The following is a 7,985-nucleotide window of genomic DNA, read 5'->3' as shown; positions in this document are numbered from 1 at the left end:
GTTGTCCTTTGCCTGGCTGTGTCTCTCGGCCTCTGTCTCTGCCCCCGCACCCACCCATGCCGCCCACACCACACACACACCCCCCCACACACACACACACACGCAGGGCCCTTCACACCACACCCACCCACCCACACACACACACAGAGCGTTGTCCTTTGCCTGGCTGTGACGCTCTGCCTCTCTGCCCACACACCACATGCATTCCCCCCCGCCCCCCCCCCCCCCCACCCACCCACACGCACGGCCCTACACATCGGCCACACACCACCCACCCCCACCACCCCCTCCCCGCCCCCCCCAACACACACACTGCGTTGTCCTTTGCCTGGCTGTGTCTCTCGGCCTCTGTCTCTGCCCCCGCACCCACAGGCGGACGCCACACGCACACACCCATGCCGCCCACACGGCCCCCCGTGGCAGCTATACACAACACACTCACACCACACACCTACCCCCTCCCCCCATACACACACACACCCCCCCACACCCACACACCCCCCACCCCCACACGGCGTGCACACACGCATCCCCCCCCCCACACACACACACAGCCCATAAACACCCCGCCCCCCACACGCACACCCTCTCCCCCACCACACACACGCAGGGCCCTACACACCACACACACACACACACTGCATTGTCCTTTGCCTGGCTGTGACGCTCTGCCTCTGCCCACACACCACATGCATGCCCACACGCACGCGCGCGCGCGCACACACACACACACACTCTCACACCCCGCCCCGCCACCCCACACCACACACACCTCCCCCGCCCCGCCCCCCGCCCCCCCACACACACTTTGTTGTCCTTTGCCTGGCTGTGTCTCTCGGCCTCTGTCTCTGCCCCTGCACCCACAGGTGCACGCCACACACACACACCCATGCCGCCCACACCACACACACACACCCCGCCCACACGCAGGGCCCTTCACACCACACCCACACACCCACCCACACACACACAGCGTTGTCCTTTGCCTGGCTGTCTCTCTCGGCCTCTGTCTCTGCCGCCCCGCACCCACAGGCGCACCCCACACGCACACACCCATGCGGCCCACACGCGCCCTCGTGGCACCTATACACAACAAACCCACACCACACACCAACCCCCCCCCCCACCCCAAAACACTCACACGGCCACACACACCACCCACGCACTACCACCTGAGCATGCCACAACGCCACACACTGCCTCGCCCCCCCCCCCCCCCAACACACAGACACCCGGCCCACACCACACACATACGCACGCCCACGCGCGCGCACACGCACACACACACACACACACACACACACACACACACACACAGCGTTGTCCTATGCCTGGATGTGACGCTCTGCCTCTGCCCACACACCACATGCATGCCCACACGCACGCGCGCGCGCGCACACACACACACACTCTCACACCCCGCCCCGCCACCCCACACCACACACACCTCCCCCGCCCCGCCCCCCGCCCCCCCACACACACTTTGTTGTCCTTTGCCTGGCTGTGTCTCTCGGCCTCTGTCTCTGCCCCTGCACCCACAGGTGCACGCCACACACACACACCCATGCCGCCCACACCACACACACACACCCCGCCCACACGCAGGGCCCTTCACACCACACCCACACACCCACCCACACACACACAGCGTTGTCCTTTGCCTGGCTGTCTCTCTCGGCCTCTGTCTCTGCCGCCCCGCACCCACAGGCGCACCCCACACGCACACACCCATGCGGCCCACACGCGCCCTCGTGGCACCTATACACAACAAACCCACACCACACACCAACCTCCCCCCCCACCCCAAAACACTCACACGGCCACACACACCACCCACGCACTACCACCTGAGCATGCCACAACGCCACACACTGCCTCGCCTCCCCCCCCCGCCCCCAACACACAGACACCCGGCCCACACCACACACATACGCACGCCCACGCGCGCGCACACACACACACACACACACACACAGCGTTGTCCTATGCCTGGATGTGACGCTCTGCCTCTGCCCACACACCACATGCATGCCCACACGCACGCGCGCGCGCACACACACACACACACTCTCACACCCCGCCCCGCCACCCCCACACCACACACACCTCCCCCCCACCTGGCCACACACACACACACCTCCCCCCCCCCGGCCCCGCCCCGCCCCCCCCCCCCCCCCCACACACACACTTTGTTGTCCTTTGCCTGGCTGTGTCTCTTGGCCTCTGTCTCTGACCCCGCCCCCCCAGACCCGCATCCACAGGCGCACGCCACACGCACACACCCATGCCGCCCACACCACACACACAGCCCGCCCACACACACGCAGGGCCCTTCACACCGGCCACACACCACCCACCCCCACCACCCCCTCCCCGCCCCCCCAACACACACACTGCGTTGTCCTTTGCCTGGCTGTGTCTCTCGGCCTCTGTCTCTGCCCCCGCACCCACAGGCGGACGCCACACGCACACACCCATGCCGCCCACACGGCCCCCCGTGGCAGCTATACACAACACACTCACACCACACACCTACCCCCTCCCCCCCCATACACACACACACACACACACACACACACACAGGGCCGCACACTCTCCACCCACGCAACACCACCTGGGCATGTCACAGACACGCCACACATGCCTCACCCCCCCCCCACCCCGCCCCACTCTGTGTGTTCCTGTCCCCTCTTTTTCTCCTTCCTTCCTCTGTCGTCGTCCCTCTGCCTCTCGCTCCCCTCCCTCCACCTTCACAGGACAGAGTGCCTTTAAGATGAGTCTGCCTGTTGTAAATACACCCTGGACATGATGATTGCTACAGTCTGACCTGTCGCGCCTGTAACCTGGGGTGGCGGGGGGTTGTCAAACGTCCTTGGTACGCTAGGGATAGCTTTCTCTGTGGAAGGTGGAAGCCTCCCTTCCGTCCCTCACTGAAGCCAGGCAAACCGACCACAACTCAAAGCAATGGTGTTTGCCACGTGGGGCATACCTTCCATGGTCTTTACTGATGGACACGCTTCACCCAAAGCTCTTGCAAAGTTCTTCAGAACTGTCAGTCTTCCAGTCACCCGCCACCATCAGGCGAGGTGTAGAGAACCGATGGAAAAACTGGAGGAATGACTTCCTCCATGGGGTTGGATGAACTGAGGAACAGGAGGCTGAAGTGGATGCCTGACTTCTTGAGGAAAAGAGGATGGGGGGGGGGGGGGGGCTGGGGCGGGGGGAGGAAGGGCAGGACGGTCCACTTAGGAGGGCTGGTTGCACATGGACACATAAACTGTACATCCAAAGAATCCACAAGCACCTACTATATACTATGCCAGCACGGGAAAGTAGACGTATGATGTTGCATGAACCTCTCCAAGGGAAAAGACTGAACACCTGAAACGAACACGACTTTGGAAACCCACCCTGGGCTTCATTTCTGCCGTGAGGGTGCTGTCGTGTGCATATCTGAGGGGATGGATATGTCTCCCGGCCATCTTCATTCCAGCTTGTGCTTCATCCAGCCCAGCGCTCCTCATGATGTGTACTCAGCGTGTACATTCAATAAGCAGGGTGACGATAGACAGCCTTGATGGACTCCTTTCCCTTATTTGGAACCAGCCTGTTGGGTTCTACGTCTAGTTTTCACTGTTGCTTCCTGACCTGCAGAAATACAGAGTCCTCTTTTTTTTTTTTTTAATTCCCTAACCTGAGTGAAAAGCGAGAGAGACAGAGAGAAGACAGATGGAGGGACGGGCGGGCGGGCAGGCAGGCAGGCAGGCAGGCAGGAAAAAGAAAGAAAGAAAGAAAGAGAGAAAGAAAGAAAGAAAATAATGAAAGGACCTACCGTTCCACCTGTTGCTTTCCAGATACAAAGGGAAAAACAAAGGACCGAAAAGGACACGAGGTTTAAAATGGGAATTTGGAAAGATGGACATCCCCTTGGTCGCTTCATACAGCACCCCTCTCAGCAGAAGGGAATCGTCTCTCTTTTTCTCTCGACCTGGTCCTTCCAGACTTCAGAAACTCTCCGTGGAGGATTCTTATCTCCTTGGCCAGAGTGATTGCCACACGTTCCTTAGGGGCCCAGAGGATGTTTCCGTGAAACGGGGGTACACACTTCCGGATAGGAGAGTCGTGTCCTATATGTGTGTGTGTGTGTGTGTGTGTGTTGCTTTGCGTGTGGTTCTTCACCCGAGAGGGGGACTGGAGCCTGAAGTGTTCCGAGCTGCCTCCGTTATCAAACAACCCTCTCTCGGGGGGGAGGGACCAACGTCCCATGTTCTCTTGCCCTTCTGACGGAGAACTCAAAAGGCCCTGTGCCTGAAGCCCTGCGGATGGAAGCTAGAGGACTTGGTGAATGTTTCTGACGGAGCTTCCCTGGTGGCTCACACGGTCAAGAGTCTGCCTGCGATGCAGGAGACCCGGGTTCCATCCCCGGGCCAGGAAGGCCTCCTGGAGAAGGACATGGCAACCCGCTCCAGGGCCCGACCCTGACGTCTAAAAATCAACCTCCTAGACTGCCTCTCCCTCTGCCGACTGGTTTCTCGAATCCGCTCCAGGGATGAACCTGTGTGTTTCCTTGGTTTCCCTACAAGTGCCTCTGAGGGAAAAAACACACACACACACACAAAAAACCTGATGGCTTGCACCCCAGGCCTGCTTTCCCGCACCCGTCCATCGACATCACGGCCTCCTGAGAGGAGATACGATCACTGTTTCCCTGAACGGAGGATCTGTGCTCAGAAACTCTTGCCATGACACGGAGGCCCCTACGAACTAACCTATTTCGTCCCTCCCTCCTCCTTCCCTCCTTCCTTCCTTCCTTCCTTCCTTCTGGATTTTTTTTTTTTTTTTCCCTTTCTTTTTCTCTCACGTCCATGCACACGCACACGCACACGCACACGCACACGCACACGCACACGCGCCGTCTCTCATGTACACGCGTACATGCACGCACTCACACACACAGTCACCAGCTCAGCTTTTCATGGGTTCCAGGCAAGTGTCAAGAGGAGGGAAAACTGGTGGGGTCCGGAGTAGGCCGCCGTCCCCACCCCACCCCACCCCACCCCACCCCACTGCACGTGAACCTCCGTGCCCTGTGGAGTGTTTTGGAGTCAAGTGACTTAAGAGCCGGCCAGCGCCAGAGGAACGCTCTGCCCCTCCCTCCTTTTCTGTCCCTCTGAAGGCAGGCAGGGAGGAAAACCTCCTCCCACGGAGGGGAAGATGTCAAGGGACGGTGGCTGTTTCCACGCACGTCCGTGATCCTCACACGCGTGAGCGGGGTTTCCTGGGTTACCAAAAGGAGGAGACTCCTTTGGCCTGACACGAGGCGAATCTGTCCCTCGGCCTCCCTCCCCACCCCCCAGCCCCCTTCCTCCGCGCGGTGCCGAAGGGGCCGTCTCAAGGTGGAGACATGGAATGGCTGGGTGGGGCGGATCACCATTCAATAGAGAGAAGCTCGAGGCGAAGTCAGAGGCTCTGACTTGACTGGAAAGCTTTCTGCATTTGAATGAAGCTATCCGGCGAGGCCCTGCAGGGGGAGGGTGGGGGAAGGTGGGGGTGGGGCCCACAGACAATAGCCCCTGCCTGCAGGGCCTGCTGGCCTGCCGGCCTGCCGGCCTGCCGGCCTGCCGGGCTGAGGGGGCCCTTTGGCGGCGGCGGCGGCGGCGGCGGCGGCGGCGGCGGGGCCACGACCCCGACTCCTGCAACTCGATCCCTTCAAGGAAACTTCTGGGGTGACTCCTGTCCAGGGAATACATCCAGATGGGCCTGTTTCTGAAAAACGCCCGAGTCACAGTTGTGACAGGTTCTCTGGATCTCTTGACACATGGATTGACCTGCACCCTCCCATCCTGTCAGACCCTTTGGACACGCTTGAAGAGGTCTTTGGCCTCGGCCAGAAAACAAGCCGAGATAAACAAATACGTTTTTTGTCTGTGTTTTTGAACAGGGCGGAAAATGATGCGTGGCCGTGGATTGGAGAGAAACCTACGCCTCTCACACGCCTGAAGGCAGGAAGTTCTCAGGGGGACGGAACCTGCCTTCACTTCTCAGGGGGACTGGGACGGTCCCCTCGCCTCGCGCGCCGCCCCCCCCCCCCCCCCCGACCCCGACCCTTAGCCCAGCCCCCCCACTCCCGTCTCCCTAACCTCACACTCCCCCACCCCACCCCCATCCCGGCCACCGAGGGGGGCCCGGGGAGGGATGGCTGTCTCAGCCCCGGTTCTGAGATGTCACTTGTGAAACCGCTCTAGGCCGAGATGCCAGATGGCCGCCCTGCCGCTTGGTGTCCGTCTCCATCACCCATGCCCGAAAGGCACGTGAGATCACGGACAGCACATCAGATCAGATCAGATCAGATCAGTCGCTCAGTCGTGTCCGACTCTTGGCGACCCCATGAAGCGCGGCACGCCAGGCCTCCCTGTCCATCACCAACTCCCGGAGTTCACTGAGACTCACGTCCATGGAGTCAGTGATGCCATCCAGCCATCTCCTCCTCTGTCGTCCCCTTCTCCTCCTGCCCCCAATCCCTCCCAGCATCAGAGTCTTTTCCAATGAGTCAACTCTTCGCATGAGGTGGCCAAAGGACTGGAGTCTCAGCTTTCGCATCAGTCCTTCCGAAGAAATCCCTGGGTTGGTCGCCTTCAGAATGGACTGGTTGGATCTCCTTGCGGTCCAAGGGACCCTCAGGAGTCTTCTCCAACACCACCATTCTCTCAAAAGCATCCATTCTTTCGGCGCTCAGCCTTCTTCGCGGTCCAACGCTCACATCCATACATGACCACAGGAAAAACCGTAGCCTTGACTGGACGAACCTTTGTTGGCAAAGGAATGTCTCTGCTTTGGAATATGCTATCTAGGTGGGTCATCACTTTCCTTCCAAGGAGTAAGCGTCTTTTAAGTTCATGGCTGCAGTCACCATCTGCAGTGATTTTGGAGCCCAGAAAAATAAAGTCTGACACCGTGTCCACTGGTTCCCCATCTATTTCCCATGAAGTGATGGGACCGGATGCCGTGATCTTCGTTTTCTGAATGTGGAGCTTTAAGCCCACTTTTTCACTCTCCTCTTTCACTGTCATCAAGAGGCTCTTGAGTTCCTCTTCACTTTCTGCCATGAGGGTGGTGTCATCTGCACATCCGAGGTGATTGATAGTTCTCCCGGCAATCTTGGTTCCAGCGTGTGTGTCTTCCAGTCCAGCGTTTCTCATGATGTTCTCTGCGTATAAGTTAAATACACAGGGTGACGATAGACAGCCTTGACGAGCTCCTTTTCCTATTTGGAACCAGTCTGTGGTTCCATGTCCAGTTCGAACTGTTGCTTCCTGACCTGCGTACAGATTTCTCAAGAGGCAGGTCAGGTGGTCTGGTATTCCCATCTCTTCCAGAATTTTCCACAGTTTACTGTGATCCACACCGTCAAAGGCTTTGGCATAGTCAAGAAAGCAGAAATAGATGCTTTTCTGGAACTCTCTTGCTTTTTCCATGATCCAGCGGAGGTTGGCAATCGGATCTCTGGTTCCTCTGCCTTTTCGAAAACCAGCTTGCACATCAGGAAGTTCACGGTGCACATATTGCTGAAGCCTGGCTTGGAGAATTTTGAGCATGACTCTACTAGCGTGTGAGATGAGTGCAAGTGTGCGGTCGTGTGAGCATTCTTTGGCATTGCCTTTCTTTGGGATCGGAATGAAAACGGACCTTTTCCAGTCCTGTGGCCACTGCTGAGTTTTCCAAATGTGCTGGCATATTGAGTGCAGCACTTTCACCGCATCATCTTTCAGGATTTGGAAGAGCTCCACTGGCATTCCATCACCTCCACTAGCTTTGTTCGTAGTGATGCTTTCTAAGGCCCACTTGACTTCACATTCCAGGATGTCTGGCTCTAGGTCAGGGATCACACCATCGTGATTATCTGGGTCGTGAAGATCGTTTTTGTAAGGGTCTTCTGTGTATTCTTGCCATCTCTTCTGAATATCTTCTGCTTCTGTTGGGTCCAT

The 7,985-nt window shown here is 58.6% G+C and overlaps 1 long non-coding RNA gene across 2 annotated transcripts in view; it reads left to right on the top strand.

Moving 5' to 3' along the window:
- The window catches only part of LOC147377151 (uncharacterized), a 24,566-nt gene extending 17,609 nt beyond the window's left edge, over positions 1-6,957 (top strand). The window contains exons 2-3 of one of the 2 annotated variants that reach the window (XR_015136061.1): positions 5,942-6,002; positions 6,246-6,957. This is a non-coding gene — a long non-coding RNA (uncharacterized LOC147377151). Of the gene's footprint in view, positions 1-5,927; positions 6,003-6,245 lie in introns of those variants that run through there. The other variant, XR_015136059.1, reaches the window with a different exon arrangement.
- Positions 6,958-7,985: the final 1,028 nt, after the last annotated feature.

This window comes from Bos grunniens, chromosome 2, assembly GCF_055505025.1.
Source record: "Bos grunniens cultivar Pamir isolate PY7600 chromosome 2, Bosgru_T2T1.0, whole genome shotgun sequence".
Classification (NCBI taxonomy): domain Eukaryota; kingdom Metazoa; phylum Chordata; class Mammalia; order Artiodactyla; family Bovidae; genus Bos; species Bos grunniens.
Note: the sequence above shows the minus strand (reverse complement) of the source record. Positions and strands in the feature narration are given on the sequence as shown.